The sequence below is a fragment of the Sorex fumeus genome, unplaced genomic scaffold, assembly GCF_029834395.1.
Source record: "Sorex fumeus unplaced genomic scaffold, SorFum_2.1 ptg000054l, whole genome shotgun sequence".
NCBI classification, from domain to species: Eukaryota; Metazoa; Chordata; class Mammalia; order Eulipotyphla; family Soricidae; genus Sorex; species Sorex fumeus.
In genome coordinates, this window is record NW_026606111.1 from 32,327,801 (window position 1) to 32,346,787 (window position 18,987).

The 18,987-nt window shown below is 37.8% G+C and overlaps 1 protein-coding gene across 1 annotated transcript in view; it reads right to left on the reverse strand.

Moving 5' to 3' along the window:
• The window catches only part of HS3ST5 (heparan sulfate-glucosamine 3-sulfotransferase 5), a 319,163-nt gene that overhangs the window by 69,224 nt on the left and 230,952 nt on the right, over positions 1-18,987 (reverse strand). The window contains exon 4 of the mRNA XM_056125076.1: positions 18,475-18,608. The gene's annotated coding sequence lies outside the window, so the exon portion shown is untranslated. The remainder of the gene's footprint in view (positions 1-18,474; positions 18,609-18,987) is intronic.

Genomic DNA, 18,987 nt, shown 5'->3' on the forward strand with positions numbered 1-18,987 from the left:
ACCTAGAGAAGTATGTTAATATTATCCTTGGACCAGAAAAGAAAGACAGCTAACAATTAAGTGATTTGCCTCAGGCCATAGAGGGAATTAATGCTGATATTAACATTCAAAGAGTCTTCTCTCCTGGGAAGGAGAACTCTTTTATTCTTCTAGAGAGTTGTCTGAATTATGACCAGATTTATGGGTATTCAATGCAGGTGACCTTGAGATACTATTGAAAGTCTAAGGGGACGATATACAATTCTTGCTGGCTTATCCGTTCCTACATAAGTCATAGGAGGCAGCTACAGTTTTCGGTGGGAAAAAAAAATGACATTTAGGAAAAAGTTTCTCTCTAGTCAGGCAAGAAATAAAGAATCATGGGACTGGAACAATAGTATGGCACTTGCCTTGCACTTGGTCAACCTGAGTTCAATATCAGGCACCCATATCATCCAGCAAGCACACAAGGAGTGATTCCACAGCAGGGTGTGTAGCCCAAACCAAATAAGAAGAAAGCAAGAAAGAATCAAGAAAGCAAATCTCTTGTTTTGTCAAGAGTTTGATACCATTTCCAGTGTATCAGATATTCCCAAGAATTTGTTTCTTCAGAGTAGGAGGAACCGCATAAATTGTTGCATCTGTATGACAACTGTAGAGATTATTATCATTTTCTTGACTACCTGTTCCCATTTATAAATTCAAGGCTACTGAGATTTAATGGAACTTAAATATCAAATAATGGAAGCAAATGTATTTCTACAAGTGGGACAGGATTCAAAACGGAAAATGCCTTAGTCATTGATTTCTTCACCAACTATTTCTGGTTTTCTTTAAGCAGGCAGGAGGAAGTTACTTCCCCGTTCGCTTTTGAAACAGGCCTGGCTAAGGACTTGCTTTGGTCATTAAAATATGAGCAAAGAGGATATTAACCACTTGTGTGTAAAAGCCTATGGTCAAAGAACAGTTGTGAGATGTGCCACAGGTTGCTTACCCTAAGTCATACTGTGTCTGCTACCCAGATAGTGGCTGCTCTGTCAGTGTGGTTCTAGGCCAAGGAGCACCAGCCAAGCTGCATATGTAGCGTAAGAAAAAAACATTTTAATCTAAGTTTGTGGATGCAATGAAAGCACAACATATTGTAACATGTCCTAATCAATATAGCTTACTTTGTTCAAGAAAAATAGATAGATGAAAGGGAAAAAATCTGCAAAATATATGAAAAGGGACATATTGAATGGGCATCCTCAGTGATAAAGTAGAATGCAAAGTGTCTGAGGGAAGATAAATGGAGCAACACAGAAGTGACCTCACTGGGGTGCATCAGCCAAATGCTTTCCTAATACAGATGGTAAAACTGGCATGGTGATCAGACCACTCCTGGGAGATTTTCCTCCATTTGTTATATAAAAATGCTTGCACTATAAAATGGCAGATGCTGACAAATTTGTGACTTATCCAGAGTAATGGGATCAGTCTTTTGAAAGCAACACTGTTGTCTTCCCAAAGCAGGGGGAACAGGAAAAAAAAATAGCAAATTGGAATGAAGTTGGCTCAGTGTGGGAGAACTGCTTACTGTTGAGGGTACAATGGAATCAAAGATTCAACAGCAACAAAACAGGGAATACAGTACATTAAAATGTATGTTATCAAGAGAAGAGAATACAAATGATTTAGAGAAAAAGGTCTTTATAATACCATAATCATAAAGTTAAAGAAGAATTCAAAAATTTGCAGCTGAATTTAATATTTCACATTAAAGTCATAAATAATGATTAAGACTTCATGGAGGATACTATCTTGCTCCTCTCATTTATTGAACAAATATATTTTACCACTACTGGGTGACAAGAGTCATGGTAAAATGTACAACAGTTGAATATCCAACGATAGAGCTCCTGCCCTTAAGGATGACAATATAGTAAAACAAAACAAAACAAAATGATAAAAATTAAAGATCTCCATCAAGGATTTAACAAACACATTTACTAGTGATTACTTCAGGATCTTTACATATTTTTCCAGTAATTTTTATAAGCCTGCTGCATAAGGGGTGATTTTTCTTATTGTAAATGAGACACAATGAAGCTAAGAGAGTTGGAGACATTTGCTTTCATGTTCATAAAATAATTATAGAAAACTAGAACTTAAAATAAATTTTATTGGGATTTATTCTTTCAACAATATCTTGGTGTCTTCACAACTAAGATAATGATATACTTTTCTTTACATTCTTGAATTAAATATACTGTATGTGTGTGTGAGTTCAAGTAGACGATAATTTCAGAAGCTCATGTGATCTTAATAATTTCTAAGTCATATTTTGAGGATCTTGCTAGTAAACTACATTCAAAATTAAGACTATTTGCTTATCAGCAGAATCTGGAAACCATATTTAATATTTATAAAAGAATATACATAAAAATAACAAAAAGTTCCCTAAAATAGCAAGCAATGATAAGACTAATTTTATGAATTTATAGCTGAGTATAGTAATTTTCTTCCTTTCAGAAGATTTAGCTGTTTTTCTTTAGAACATGAATTCTAAGAATTAAAAGGAGAGGTTTTAGTTTTTTTCTCCCCAGAAGTTCCAGTAATGTACACCTATAATTGGGGGAAAATTTGGCATCTGAGACTACAATTCACCATTTACTACAAGCCAAACAGCTAAATTGATTTTAGCATCGTGGAAGAAAAATTGCACCTTTGGTGCTGAATTGCTTCCCTGTGAGCACTGAGCCAAATATTAATGTAGATTTGAAAGGAAACAAAAAGCGTTCAAACTCTAATGTACCTCAGGCTTATAAAATGGAATTTAGTCAGTTTAAATTAAGTTGGGTTTCTTGAAGCAAAACTACTCATATTATTTTTGTATTACTACTCTGACCCACAGTTTATATGCCACATAAAAATTTTCTTAGTTCTTCAGATACAAGCGACATGAAAACCTCAAAGCTGGAGGTTTCTGTGGTAATGCTCACTCCAGCAAATGCAGATATGCTTCAGATTCTTAGCCCATTTCTTGGCCCTGTAGACACTTAACAATGCTCTCAGTTCCTTTTGTAACATGGTGCATCAAAAAAAAAAATCACTGTTAGTTCTTTAATTTTTTTTTTCAGCTTATTATGAAAGTAATACATGTTAACTGTCACTGTCACTGTCCTCCCATTGTTCATCGATTTTCTAGAGCAGGCCCAGTAACGTCTCCAGCATGAGACTTTGTTGTTACTGTTTTTGGCACATCAAATATGTCACGGGGAACTTGCCAGGCTTTGCTGTGCGGGTGAGCTACTCTCAGTAGCTTTCCCGGGTCTCTGAAAGGGGCGGAGGAATCAAACTCAAGTCGGCCATGTTGGCTGCATGCAAGGCAAATGCCCTACCCACTGTGCTATCGCTCCAGCCCTACATATTAACTGTATAAAAATGAATTCCAGAGAAGTGAAAAAAAAAGATAATTCAATGAGTCAATAAAATCCACTGGTAGTATCTTGGTTTACGTCCTTTGAAACTTTTTTGGGATAGATAAATAAACATTTATTTTAATAAAAAAATAGTAAAAGAGAGCCAGAGAGATACTATAGGAGCAAAGGTGCTTGTCAGGCATCGGTGCATGGCCCAATTCTGGGTCAATTCCTAGCACTTCATATGGTCCCCTGAGCACTATAAGGAGAGATCCCTGAATTCAGAGTTAGGTGTAAGCCCTGAGCACTTCTGATATTGCCCTCTGCCAAAAAATAGAGAAAATATATATGTGTATATATGTATGTGTGTGTGTGTATACATACACATATACACATATTAAACATTTTTTTTTCCTTTGTAACATACCAAAGGAAAACTTAGATTTACAAACTTTTTTTTGTTTGGGGTCATGTCCAGCAGTGCTCAAGGATCACTCATGGGTCTATGCTCAGGGATTACCGCTGGTGGGATTTGGGGATGGGGGAGAGACTATATGATCCCAAACCTAGGTCAGCTGTGTGCAAGACAAGCACCTTACCTGCTGTATAATCGCTCTGGTCCCACAATTCTATTATTTTTTCATTTTTTAAAATTTATTTATTTATTGAAAAAGTTACAAAGCTTTCAGGTTTAAGTCTCAGTCATGCAAATATCAAACACATTTCCCTTTACCAATACTTATTTTTCACCACGTAGAATCCCAATAAACATCCCCCCAACCCTCCCAATGCCTGAGGCAGATGAATTCTAGTTAACACTCTATCTACTTTGATTAGATTCATTGTTTCGACAAAAGATGCACCATTATTATTTAGAGTTTACACCCCCAAATCAGACATGCTGAAAAGGCATTGTGAAATAATTTGTTTTCTACAGCTGGTTACAAGAACCAAATGATTTTGTATTTCTGGTATTTTACTTATTAAGCCTGGAAGTATTTCTGCTGAGAGTCAGATAATTATGAGATTGGCTTCTGTGCTCTGGAGCCATGGCTGAGCCGGAGAGCCGCTTGTGGGGGGCAACTCATGACCTCAGTAGGGCATGAAGGACGAGCCGGGAATGCCCCCTTCCAATCAGGTTTCAGTTGCCCCATCACGACCGGCTCATACCTGGCTTTCCATAAAGCTCCGAAGCGGCTGCCATCTTTATTTCCAGAGGGAAAAAGGTGGAAGGGAGCAACACCCTTTCCCCTCCAGGCAGGCATGGTGTCGTGGATTAACGCATAGTCCATTTGCTTTTCTGCTGCAAGCTGCCGGGCTCTGCCCCACAATTCTATTTTTATAACTAACCATCGTACTTGAAAATTTAGGTCATCTCTAACATTAGAATAAATCTATAATTATTCATATCTATTATTAACATAATTATATAACTACTATAGAATTATGTAATCTGGTCATACTAATATCACTTAATAAAGCTATTTGTTACGGAACTTGAAGGCTTATTTTCATTTTTTTCTTCAATGTTTATTTTAGGCATCATGATTTGAAATCTCTCAAGAATAGCATTTCAGACATGCAATATTTCAACACTACATTCACCACTGGAGTGGCAGTGACCCTTTCCCTCTTCCAAAGTCTTTTCCCCTTCTATGACCCCCTGGACAGACTCAATTCTGTAGGCTGACTCTCAAGATCTGCTACCAGATTGTTATTCCTTTACTGTTTCTTTGTAGTCAACATGAGAGAGATCTCTCTCTGTATTTGTTCTTTTTCTGACCTCAATCAGTATGATAAATACTCTTAGCACTGAATTCATAGCTTATTTATTTACAATTAAATTTTTAAGAATGTTTTTGGGTTACAAAAAAATGTTTTTGCTAAATAACCAAAGTGCTATTATCTCTCCATTCCGTCCCTGAGCCCCTTCTGTTCACCCTCCCACCCTGTCCCAGTTCACCTGCCTCTATTCCCAATTTGATAGACCTAAATTTGTTTGCAAAACCTATGGGCTGATTTTCATTGGCCAGAATCTCTCCCTTTATACTATTAATTTATTTCTTTATACTCTGCATAGGAGAGAGCATATGGAATTTGTCATCTTCATCCATAATGGGCTGGAGCGATAGCACAGCGGTAGGGCGTTTGCCTTGCACGCAGCCAGCCCGGCCAAGCCGGGTTTGATTCCTCTGCCCCTCTTGGAGAGCCTGGCAAGCTATTGAGAGTATCTTGCCTGCACGGCAAATCCTGGCAAGCTACCCGTGACATATTCAATATGCCAAACACAGCAACAACAAGTCTCAAAATGAAGATGTTACTAGGCCCGCTTGAGCAAATCAATGAACAACGGGAAGACAGTGCTACCCATTTTGCTTCTTATACCTCCCAGTTCAGTTGAACCTAAGTTGTAGAAAATGGAAGATTAACATTTTTAGAAGCCAGAGAGATAATGCAGGGGTTAAGGTACCTGGTTTGCACCTAGCTGATTCCAGCTCTCCTGGTACCATGGATTCACAAAACATCACAGGGAATTCACAAAACATCCTGGAAGCTTCCAGCACTGCCAGGAGAGCTTGGGGAGTCCCCATCACTAATGGGACCCAGTACCACTCTATTTTCAGCCATTGGCATTCAACCACTGGCCTGGTTGGCTGAGAATCCTGAGAGTACTCCTGGACCTCCTGCATACAATCTGAAAGTACTCTAATCCTGAAAAAAATGCCACTTTGCAATTATGGGTAATGGCCAAAATTTTACTATTAGATCTTAGTTCTGACAATTCATCTGCCCTTCTACTGACTGAGAGCCTGTCTAGGAAAGCCACCCTTCTATGCTCCTCTTCCTGAGACTAGGGTTCTTGCCTGGTTCAGTACCAACACCAATACCTGTCCCTGGGAATGACCCTGGTTTGTGGTATGGTGAGAGAAATTTCATCAGGAATTGTCTAACACTCTGCTTAGCTAGTCTTGTTATTAACCATCTTAGCAAATAGCTACAGTCTGGCTGCTTTATTTACTTACTAACAGTTCCAGAATGTCTGATAAGCCCTAGAATTAGTATATAGATGCTTAGAGGGCCACCAAAAATTTCCTGGGTAGGGTCCACGTCATCATCAGACTGACATCTACCTGAGACTGACTTTTCAGACATTTTGTCATTTCACAGAAATATTTATGCTTTTATCCATCACATAATTTTGGATCTGGGGATATATAATGTGAAAAAAATAAATTTCAGCCTTATTGAGTAGTTCTAGATTTCAGTTGGAAAGTTTAAGGAAATTGAGAGGAAAAAGAAGAGGGAGAAAAAGGGATTGAGACAAAAGGGAGAGAGAGGCATTAATTGCAACCAGTTTTTTAAAAAAAACAACCATTTTTGGAATTAATTTTTCAATAGGGTGGTTGTTTTTATGAGATTATATTTGGTTTGGAATGATTGTGACACTAGGTATTTTGACAGCTTTAGCAATGTGTGCTTTATTTCTTCGATTTACACATTTATACTCATGACATTATTAAAATAAGTTTGGAGAATAACCTAGGATAAACTATTCTTTTGTTAATACATGTTTCAAGTACATGTATTAATACACAACTAAGTCTTCATTACTTCCTTTGTTTTTTTTTCTTTTTGGTTTGTTTTGGGGCCTCAGCTGTGCTCGGGGCTCTGCACTCAAGGATCAATGTACTAGGGCTTAAGGGACCAATGTGGTGCTGGGGATCGAACCCAAATCAGTCACATGCAAGGCAAGCACTCTGCCTTCCATGCTGTCTCTCTAGGCCCTATTCCCATCTTTGGAGGTGTGTTTGTTTAATGGCAAAGAATGGGACACAGATGAAAAGAAACAATGATGACTTATGGGTCATAATAATATCATCATATGCAAAAAAGCACAGTAGAAATGACATCTGCACCTATATGTTCGTTGCAGCACTGTTCACAATAGCCAAAATCTGGAAACAACCCAAGTGCCCTTAGAACAGATGACTGGTTAAAGAAATTTTGGTACATCTACATAATGGAATACTATGCAGCTTTCAGGAGAGATGAAGTCATGAACTTTGTTTATAAATGGATAGACATGGAGAGTATCATGCTAAATGAAATGAGTCAGAAAGAGAAGGACAGATATAGAAGGACTGCACTCATTTGTGGAATATAAAGCAACATAACCTGAGGCTGACACCTAAGGATAGTAGATACACAGGACAGATAGATTGCTCCATAGCTGGAAGCCTGCCTCATGAGCAAAAGGGAGAAGGCAGCTGGAATAGAGAAGGGATCACTAAGAAAATGATGGCTGCAGGAATTGGTTGGGATGGGAGATGTGTGCAGAAAGTAGATAAAGGACCAAACATGATGGCCTCTCGGTGTCTGTATTGCAAACCATAATGCTCAAAAGTAGAGAGAGATTATGGGGAATCATGTCTGCCATGGAGGCAGGGGGAGAGTGGGAAAAGGGGGGATATACTGGGGATATTGGTGGTGGTGAATGTGCACTGGTGGAGGGATGGGTGTTTTATCATTGTGTGATTGTAACCCAAACATGAAAACTTGTAACTATCTCAAGGTGATTCAATAAAATTAAAAAAATATATATCATCATATACATAAGATTATAATTTTAACTCATCAAACTCTCAATTTGCAGATAATCTATTTGTAGAAATTGAATAATTAAAAGGTAAAAATAACTTTTCCCTATTGCAATGTAAAATGTGTATGTACAGCTTTTCCCACGTAACTACCAGACTCACAATTAGAAAAGAAAGAGATTTCAGAAATATTTTAGCTCAAAATTTTTGTTGTAGAAATGAGAAAGCTGAGCTAAGGTTAAATGCTTGAAGTTCCTTCATTTCAGAGTTTGAATATCTAAAAGCAATTAAAAGTTTATCAAAAGAAAGTGAAGAGACAAGGTCTATGCCCAGGAGAAAAAGTCTCCAAAGTGTCAAGAAAATGAAAATAAAAATTAATAAGTCATTGTCCAATTAAATAAAATGCAAATTCTTTGGCCTGACATTCAAAGTCCATTTTTTTTGTTTTGTTTCTAACACAAATGCTTCTCTTCAGCAAAATCAATTTTTGCACATGATTAACATTTTACCACAAGCATATAACATATTATACCATTCAGTCTATTAATCCCTGGCCCTGGATATTATCCTCATATCTAGCTCAGAAATCTAGCCCTTGATCTGGATTTCTGCAGACAAATTACTATTTCTTGGCTGTGGGTACCCGATTCTCCTGTACTCTATAAGGGAAAATATCACTTTGAAAACTTAGTAACTCTTTCCATGTTTTGATATTTGATGTATACTAAACAATCTCTCCCTCTCAAGTTAAGATATTTTGTAACTCTGGGAACTTGCCAGGATGTACTGGGGGAGAATTTTTTGGTCCTGTATTATTTTAAACATAACAAGGATACTGACTACCTCTTTATCTGGATCAAATCTAGTCCATAATAGGGAGGTCAAAAGTGACAATGACTTTTAGCAGCTATTCTTTCCACTGAGAGGGAGTTTCTGACAGATATCTCCCGCCCCTAAATTCAAGTCTCTTCTGGAGTATTTTCTGAACTTCTTAGTTTTCATTTGTCTCTGCTGTCTTTGCTTTTTCAGCTTATTCTACTATGATGGATTTTGCTACTGAGCAGCTACTACATTAGATCTTGCCCGTCTTTTTTTTTGGGGGGGGGTCACACCCAGTGATGCTCAGGGGTTACTCCTGGCTCATGCACTCAGGAATTACTCCTGGTTGTGCTCGGGGGACCATATGGGATGCTGGGAATCGAATCCGGGTCGGCCGTGTGCAAGGCACACACCCTTACCAGCTGTGCTATCGCTCCAGCCCCAGAACTTGTCCATCTTGATGCTGCACTTCTAGGACTGACTACCCCTTAGGATCCCAACTCCAGAAACCTTATACAGGACGCGACTGCCTCCACCATGGAGGGAAGAGAAACTCAGGAATATCAGTTACATAAATAATATGTGTGGGGCAGGCTGAAGAAACTGGGGCTGAGTTATTAATTTCTCTCATTTCTAATTTCTCTCAGATTAAAGCTACTTGTTCTACAAATACTTCACCTAAGTTTACTTATTCCCTATGCCGCCTGACCATATGAGAATGCAGATTTTCCTCTCTACATCAGACTGATATCTAAATACGGGTAAATGAGCTTTGAGCATGTTCTGGCTTTACTTTTTCAATATTCTTATAGCTCAGTTATTTGGCTCAGATGTTTGATCATAGATGGTCTATCATTAGTTCTTCCCGCACCTGTCCCCCTCTAAATAAAATGGCATTACCTGCTGATAAACAGCTCTGATAATGGGGATAAACAGCACAAAGATTTAACGATACTCTTTTTTTTCTTGGTACATCTGAAACAGTGTGATTGAAATTCTTGTGTTTCAGAAGACTAGCGACCAAATTTTTGATAATCAACTATTGATTTGCAAATATATATTATTTTGGACAACCTGATATATTTCTTTTCAGCAAATTTATTTCTGCTATTAGGATTTTATAAAAGGAGAATGCAGGTTACAATATTTCAAACTCTGATCCATGGGGGTTCCTGGTAGTGATTTTAGCTATGTAGCACAGGCAATTTTGCCAAGATAGCTACTTTTGCTAGAAATTTAAGAGAGGCAGCCAGGATACAAGTTTATATATCTCAGATTGGCTTTAAAACTTAGTCTGAGGAAAATAAAACACAATTGATTTTTTTCTGAAAGATATAATATTCTACTGAAATAGGTAAAATAAAATGTGGTTAATAAATTAATTTTATTTTCTTTTTTAAAAATAGAAAACACTTCTAAAGACAAAATATCTTAAGAAAGAAGTAGTATTTTAGCTTTTCTAGCGTATTATACTAAGACCAATTTAACACTTCCACTTTAACCTTCCTACTGTGAAAAATACACACAAATAGGAAATTTCTTATTTGTTTAAGAGTAATGACAGCTGCATACTGAAGATTATGTTAAAATGTTTGGGTATCTTGAGAAAAATAGGTACTCAGGTTGAGTACTCTGAAAAAAATTAGTTAGGCAACATATAAAGACTAATTTTAAATGCGGAAAACATAATTTTGGTTTAGCAAAATAAGAATCATGAAATTCTAAAAAAAAATTTTACAATGTTTTACCACTTCATGAAAGTTATTAAATATTTAGCAAGATCAAAAGGCACATTTCCAGCCTCCACTACATCAGTGACTATTTTTAAGAAATGGTTTAATTAGGCAGAGCTTTATTCCAATAACTATATTGTACATTCCTGTTTAAGGCACTAACACAATAAACAGCGGAATCAGGACCGGAAACCGAGCTCCTCCTGATTAATCGATTCCCACAGTGCAGTGAGAGTACTTAGTGGATGCAGAGCAGAAACGACTGCACAGCATCTCAGATATATCAACCTGATGATTACCTGACTAGCCTTTCCTGCTGACTCCTTGTCAACACACCATAGCCTGCGTGGCATTGTTTGACTCTGCTCTAAAATGCAGATATAGGCAAATTACCTAGGCTCCCTTCTGCAGTAAAATTTATGCAGCATGGAAGCTGACAGGCACTGTTACAAGGAGCTAGAAAACAAAGACCACAAAGAGGGCTCAGGAAAATACCTATAGGAGGCCATTAAAACAACAAAGCTCTGAGGTAAAATTTTATCTAAGAAGCTTTAATCAAAGAGCAGCATGAACCTTATATTCTTGTTCTTTCTTCACCTGATTAATATCATCCGTTCCTTAGGGCAATCTGTAAGAAATAACATTTAAAAAATATTCCCTGGATAGAAGAGTAAGAAAAAGTGCGAAATGTACATTTTACCTAACTAGCAGGTTAAAAAAAAAAACACAGTGTAAATTTTTTTTTAAAGACCAAGAAGAAAATAAAACAGAGAGACCTTTGTAAGTAGTTCATAGCAAGTCATTCCTAACTAGTAATTTAAGCCAGCCCCAGACAAACTTAAGCAAAAAATTTAGTTTGACTCCTTTCCCCCAGCTCCTTGCCTCAGGCATGCTCCTGTCTCTCAAACCCCCCTGTTCACTGTCTGTAGAGAAGAGGGTCTGCTAAAAGGCAGCAGTGATTGAAAACATGGTTTGTACTGCCATGATGATTTTGATCCTTCAGGTCTAGGCTTTCTTTTTGGAACGTAAGATATAATGGATATATCACAGGTGTGAAGACAATTTCATGATACAAAGCATGAAAATCAGTGCTAGCAATGGTCAGCGCTACAAATTCTAAGTTACTACCACAAGTCACTCTTTGCTCGTGTTATGCAGCATGTAAGAAGAAACTGATCATGGAGAGAGAGAGAACAGAGACAGAGACAGAGAGAGACAGAGAGAGATAGAGAGACAGAGACAAAGACAGAGAGAGCATAAGAGAGAGACAGAGCGAGCAGAGGACACAAAGAAGAAAAATACTCAGACATCCCAGAGTTTGAGAAGCAAGATAGTTTTTATTGAAACTTATATAGAAAGCTGTGAGGGGAGTGAAAGAGAGGAAGTATAGGTTCAAGAGAACGTCGACTTCTCCAGAATGGGAAACAGCAAAGAGGCAAAGAGATAAACAAGAGAGATATATGTTCAAGGGAGAGCATGGGCTTGAAGAGCAAACCTTAGAGAAGAGATTCTGAGATTTTGGGAACATCAAAATTATCTGGAAAAACAGCTATTCTGAATTTCAAAGCATTTTTTTAAGTGGAAGCCAGGCACACAAATGGATGAATGAGTAATAAGAATGATGCAGATAATAATATATTATTCAGCCTTAAAGAGGAAAAGCATTTGAAGTATAATAAAACTTGAATGAAAACTGAAAACATTATGCTAAGTGAAATAAACTGCTAATAAAAGATATGATTCAATTTATATGAAATATATAGAGCTATCAATTCATAGAGACAGAAAGTAGAATGATGGTTTACCTGGGAGAAGGGAGAATGGGGATTTTAGTTTAATGGGTTCACAGTTTCAGTTGGGGAAGAAAAAGAAGTTCCAGGGAAGAATGGTGGTGATAGGTATACAACAATATGAATGGAGCTAATGCCAGACCTGTAGACTCAAGCACAGTAAAAACGGAGGCTAAGATGATAGCTCGAAGGGGTAGAGAACATTCTATCTAGAACAAATTAATCCATTGTGTAATCCATTGTGATGGAAATTAATCAATAATTGAAAAGATCCAGAAGACAGTTTGATGAGGTTAAGAAAATGTCCTATGTCTTGAATAGGCTGGTGGGTATGTGGGACACACATTTTGAAAACACACCTAGTTACATGTAACATGAGTGCATTTTTTAAAATAGTTGTGTTTCATTTTTTTTAATTTCTTTTTTTTCCCTTTATTTTATTTTATTTTTTTTAAAGTTGTAGATTTACAATTTTTTGTGCTTTGGTTTCAATTATACAATGATCAGATACCCATCCCTCCACCAGTGCCCATTTTCCACCACCATGGATAATATCCCTCCCACCCCCATCCCCCATCCCCCCTGTCTCTGTGGCAGGGCAATCCCCTGTGTTCTCTCTCTCCTTTTGGGTGTTGTGGTCTGCAAAAGAGGCATTGAGTGGCAAACATGTTCAGTCCATAGTCTACTTTCGACATGCATCTCCCCTCCTGGGAGGATCCTCCAAACATCCTTTATTTGGTGCTCCCTTCTCTATCTGAACTGCTTGTGTTTCATTTTAATGCCTATTTTCTATGTCAACTTGACTAGGCTATCATATTCATCTGTTTGTTCAAATACCAGATGCTGCTGTGAAGGTATTTCTCAGATGTGATTAACATTTAATTCAATATACTTTTCGAGAAAGAACTGTTGGGGGGGAGTGTAAATTGGTGTAATCATTATAGAAAGCAGTATGCTGATTCCCCCCAAAAATTAAAAATAGAAATCCTATACAATACAGTTATTCTACCTCTGGAATTTACCCTAAAATGCAAAAATCACTAATTCAAAGAGATATGTGTATCTTTTTGTTTTTGCAGAATTATACATAATAGTCAAGGGGCAGAAAAACACCTAAATTTCCAGAGGCAGACAGCTGGATAAAAATAAGTGGTATATATACACAAATGGAATCCTACTCAGCTATAAAAATGATATTGAATTCTGTCATCTGAAACAAAGTGTTTAGATCCAGAGAGTATGATACAAAATACTTCTATGTGGTAGATACAGAAAACAAACGAAAGAATAAATTAAGTTCAGAAAACCACATTTTGGGTCCATCAGACTGATTACCAGTTACAATAATAGAAGGAAGGGAAAGCAAAAAGAAAAGAAAGGAAGGGGAGTGGGGAGAAGGCTAGGTAAATTGGGTAAAAAAGGAAACAAGGTGCTGGCAAAAAGGAACTTTTAGTGGAGAACTGAATGAGCATTGCCATTTTTTTAATGATGCACATCTGAAAATCGGAATTTATTTTGCAATGTTACATCAATTAAAAATATCAGTACACCATTATACTCTTAGAAATAAATGTTACCTCAATAAAAATCAATTAGAACATATTAGACTCGAGTAAAACAGATTACTCAATGAGATGCAAAAGCCTTTTGCAATCATTTGAAGATGATTTAGAGTAAAAACAAACAAACCAAGAACTGAAATCCTCAGGAGAGGAGGGAAATGGCCCTGCAGACTATCTTTGCTATGACACTGCCAGAAGCTTGGGACAGCCACTGTTGCAGTGATTTCCAGGACTGCTCTGCAGACTTACCAGAACCTACAATTGTGTGTCAGTTCCTTGAAACCTCAATTTTCCTTTCCCTCCCTCCCTCCTTCCCTCCCTTTCCCCTCCCTCCCTCCCCCCTCCTTCCCACCCTCCCTCCCTCCCTCAATCCCTGCCTCTGAACATACCAGTGCACACAAACATGTATGTATACCTACTATTTACTCTCTTCCCCCCCCCCCCCCCCTCTGGGGAACACTGACTAATGCATCCATAGAACCAACCTCAAAAGAAAAAAAAGTTAACATAGACTTCTCTATGAAATTATTCTTTCGTAGACTCTACCCTGAATTTATGTAGTACAACACCTGAGCTATACAGTTAAAAAAAGTTCTAGGTAGTTCTAATATATAACCTAAGTAGTGATCATTATTTATTTCGTGGTGATGTGGTGTGGGATGGTTAGTTACACAAGACCTAGGAATAATAGATCAGGGGCTGCTCCTGGTTTTTAGCTCAAGTGATCCCTGGTGGTGCTCAGGGAACCTTATATGATGTCCGGAATTCCAGCCAGGTTCTATCTGCAAAGAGCTTTAAAGACATCAAAAACTGTGTCCTGGCCTTTAAATTCTGTGTTTAAATATTTTACAAATAGAAAAATTTCTAAAAGGAGGTAACATTGTTTTTGCTTCCCATCACCAACATGGAGTAGGGGAGCATAGTACCAATATTTCAATCTGGTCATCAATTTTCTAGCAAACAGTGGCGATGTGCCCATAAGCATCAGGCACTGTTCCGAGGACTACAGACCTGGTAGGGAGGAACAAGCCAGGTTAAATCCCTGCCCACCTGGTGTTAACACTCTAGTAGCAGAGATGCCATTTATGTTTAGTCCCTGAATACAGGATTTTATTTAGAACTAAAAGCTGCTCAAAGGGTAAAGCAGTTGATTGCCAGTAGATTAAGCAACATCAAAATGAAAACAAACTTGTCCATCTTAGTACTTGTATTTCTTATCTACAATTTAATTGGGAGTACTGAACCAGGACTTTAGCAGTACCCTGGAGTGATGAAGACAACTGCTGAGAGTAAAAAGAACAGGAAAGTAGAGTAAATAATTAGTTCGAGGTCCATGTGAATGTCAATGAGTGAACCAGGGCTTTTTCCCTAGCTCTCCAGCACTATTCTTTCAACCTTCAGTTGCTGCAAATATTAGGTAGTCACGTACAGTTTTCAGCAAAGAAAAATTGCTGCCAAGCCCTTGTCACTGTAGAAAAGGCTGCTGATCAATTCCTTTTGTCTGTAACGGGTAAGGCAAACTCCAGGAAAAGGAAAAGCCAAGATTCTACTTGTCTCTTTGTCCATTCATTACACATTTATTAAAGGGAGAGTGTAACAGCATGTACCTCATAGATTTTGCGAGGGCATAAGAGAATATAAATCCCTTAGCACAATGCCTGGTCCATAATACACTTTTCCATCCTGTTAGCTTATCACCACTGGTATGCTGGTCTCGTCACTGGTCAGGCACCACCACCCTCACCGCCACCCAAGTAGGTGGGTAGGCAAAGACAATGGGGACACTCCCCACTGCAATAAGGCCCTTAATGCCCAGTAAAGGAAGTAACCCCAAATAAATGAAGTCTTCAGCTGCTATTGTGGGGGATCAATGGTGTCTGTAAAAATTCTCTGGGATAAGTGGAGGAGGAGTGTGTGTGTGTGGCGGGGGGGGGGGGGGGAGTTTTGTATCTTCCAGGAAGTCTTAGTCAGTATTGGCTTTTGATGTAATTGAATTGCATAAAGGAAATTCTAGGAAAAATATTTCCTGCTATCTGTGTGAAAAGAAATTGTTGCGATCATGTTCATTATCAAAGTTTTTGTAGGAAACTCAAATGTCTAGGGTCATGCTCATTATTAAGGACTCCTGAGATTCGCTGTCCAGGCTAGGATGGAATGAAAGCTGGTTGTAGAGTTAATTATTTTGAGACAGAGGCCAGTCAGACAAGCCTGAGCAGCAAAGAATGTTAGAAATTATAGAGCCCACCGTGTCATTCTATTAATGAGGCAAGCGAGGGGCATCCGGGATAAATGGAACCACAAACAGTTTTGGTATCCATGGAGCAAAGTCCACAGGCAACAATTCATACCCATTTGTTCTATGCTGCCAAGCACAAAAGGCACCCGTCAGCTGTGGCCATGAAAATGTGAAACCATCACACTGTACCACCGTAGCAATGTCCTCCCGTTGTTCATCGATTTGCTCAAGTGGACCCAGTAACGCATGCATTGTGAGACTTGTTTCTGTGTTTGGCATATCGAATACGTCACGGGTAGCCAGGCTTTGCCGTGTGGGTGAGATAATCTCAGTAGCTTGCGGGCTCTGTGAGAGGGGTGGAGGAATCGAACCTGGCTCACCAGGTCGGCTGCATGCAAGGCAAATACCTTACCCACTGTGCTATCCATCATCACAATCAGATAAAATTAAGAATTCAGTTCCTCCACTGAAACAAGGACATTTCAAGTCCTCAGTGTCACTGAGAACTCCTGTGTGACTGTTGCACATTTAGAATCTTTTCACCATCCTAAAATGCTCTATTGAGAAGCACTGTTTTTTGTGTTGCTGTTTCTGTTTTGTTTTGTTTTGGGTCACACTGGTGATACTAGGGGGCTATTCCTGGCACAATGCCTGGAAATGTGTCATGTCAGAGATTGCATGCCTGCCCTCCACATACGAGGCATACATCCAGTCTTCTGAGCTGTCTGCCTGGCTCAGCTCTTTGTTTTTATGTGGTAAGAAAGAAAAGTAACCTATAAGTTACTATGAAAAGCATTTAAAAATGAAGAAAGAACTTGTTTAACATTATGATCAAATTCCCCAAATGCACTTCTAAAATTACCTATGTAATTGCCAGGCTATAGAAAAATTTACCTTGGCACACAAATACTTCACAGGAAAATCTGGGCAGATGTCATCAGAGAATATATAATATTACAAATGTATAAAAGTTGCATGAAGAATTATTTTTTGTTTTTTGGACCACATCCAGGGTGTTCAGGGCTTATTTCCTGCATCTGTGCTTAAGGATCACTCCCAGTACAGTTTGGGACACCATATGGGGTGCAAGGGATTGAAATCAGATCAACTGTGTGCAAGGCAAGTATCCTACTTATTTTACTATCTCTCCAACCCCTGCATATATGATTTTGGAAATGAGTCGGAACTATCTTAAAATTCCAATTGTAACACACCCTAGGCACAATGTAATGTAAATATATACCATATAGATTTTTAAAAAAGGAAATAGTGACTTCTCTGGTAAGTTTATGATATGAAGTAAAGAAGTATAGAGCATTTTTTCCTCTTTTGAAATATAATTTCAAGTATATAACAACAGAAAATATCAGCACTTAAAGATGTGTATTAAAGGATGTTATATGATGAGAAAAATGTTCTGAAACTTCTTAGTGAATACAGTTTTATATCACAATTACAAAGTGTGGGAGGGTATTTCTGAAACTAAAAGAAATGTATTTTATGAAGTTAAATTTTGACTAGTTTCTTTTTTTAAAAAACCACTAATCTACATACTCGGTTGGAATTTACTTTTGAAAAACTTGAATATTCGTAAGTTTTTTTTAAAGACTATAGTTATCAAATATCTTTGTCCACTTAAGTACAAATTCTATGAATTTTACTTTTGCACAATTATTCATTGCCATTTTCCAATCTATTTTTCTCATTGTAACTAGTACAATTCACTTTCAGTGTTTATCATCAGCTGTCATATTCCTGTAGACACTGAGTATTCTAATGTATCCTATCACCAATGCCCAAGGAATACTGAGGTATGCCTTTTATTTGGAAATTCCTTCCCCATTACCATCCAGTGTGGCTTCCTCTTCCGCTTAATTTTTCTATTATGTATTTTATACATCTTTTTAAGTATTTGTCTTATTTTTACTCTTTAAATTTCCATTTGCATGTTAATGATTGTACTTTTTCAATATTCTTATAGTATACATCTTTACATTGAGTTCTTTTTTTTTATTTTGGGGGCCACAACCAGTGGTATTCAAAGCTAACTCCTGACTCTGTGCTCAGGGATAAATTCTGGTAGCCTTGGGGTACCACATGGAGTTCTAGGGATCAAATTTGAATCAGCTGCATTTAAGGCAATACCTCTAGCTCCTATGTTGAGGTAAGAAAACACTAGTCCACTAACTATTGCTGAGAGACATAATAATGAGGAATAAAAATAACGACCATGAAGTTACTAAATACACTCACATACACACAGAGCAAAAGAGAGACAGAGAGAGTTAGAGACCGAAAGAGACAGAGAGATGATTTGAATCTAGGAAACTTGCATGATATTATGGATTCCCAGTACATCTCTACAAACAGTTGTCTAGCCTAGTTAGAAAGGCAACTATTAAAAATTTAGCCAAATACCAGCAGGGCAGGTGTTTTCCAAGAATGTGCTAGATGTCACAAACAGTATTTTCCATGCTGTCCATCTATAATCTGAGAACAACAGGAAATACTGTTATAGGCTGAAACAATGGAGGGTGCCTGACCTGATTTAAGCAAGAGTGTTGGTTAGATCCAAAGAGAAAAGGCAGATATGTAAATTGTTACAGGCCCAGTAAAAATTAAATAAAGCCTTCACCAAAGTATATATGTTTATCTTGCTGAGAACCAAGGCCAGGTTTGATAGTTTTGGAAAAAAATGACCTGTGTACTCCTGTCTCCTAATAACCTGAGTTTCTGTCTCCTGAGAGGCCCAGGTTATTCTTTCAGGCTAGGCCACATTTGATTTTCTTCTGAGAGATTTCCCAAGGATGGAAGGCTGCCTTTTATGTGACAACTTCACTGTTCTATCCTTGTTGCCCTTTATCAATAG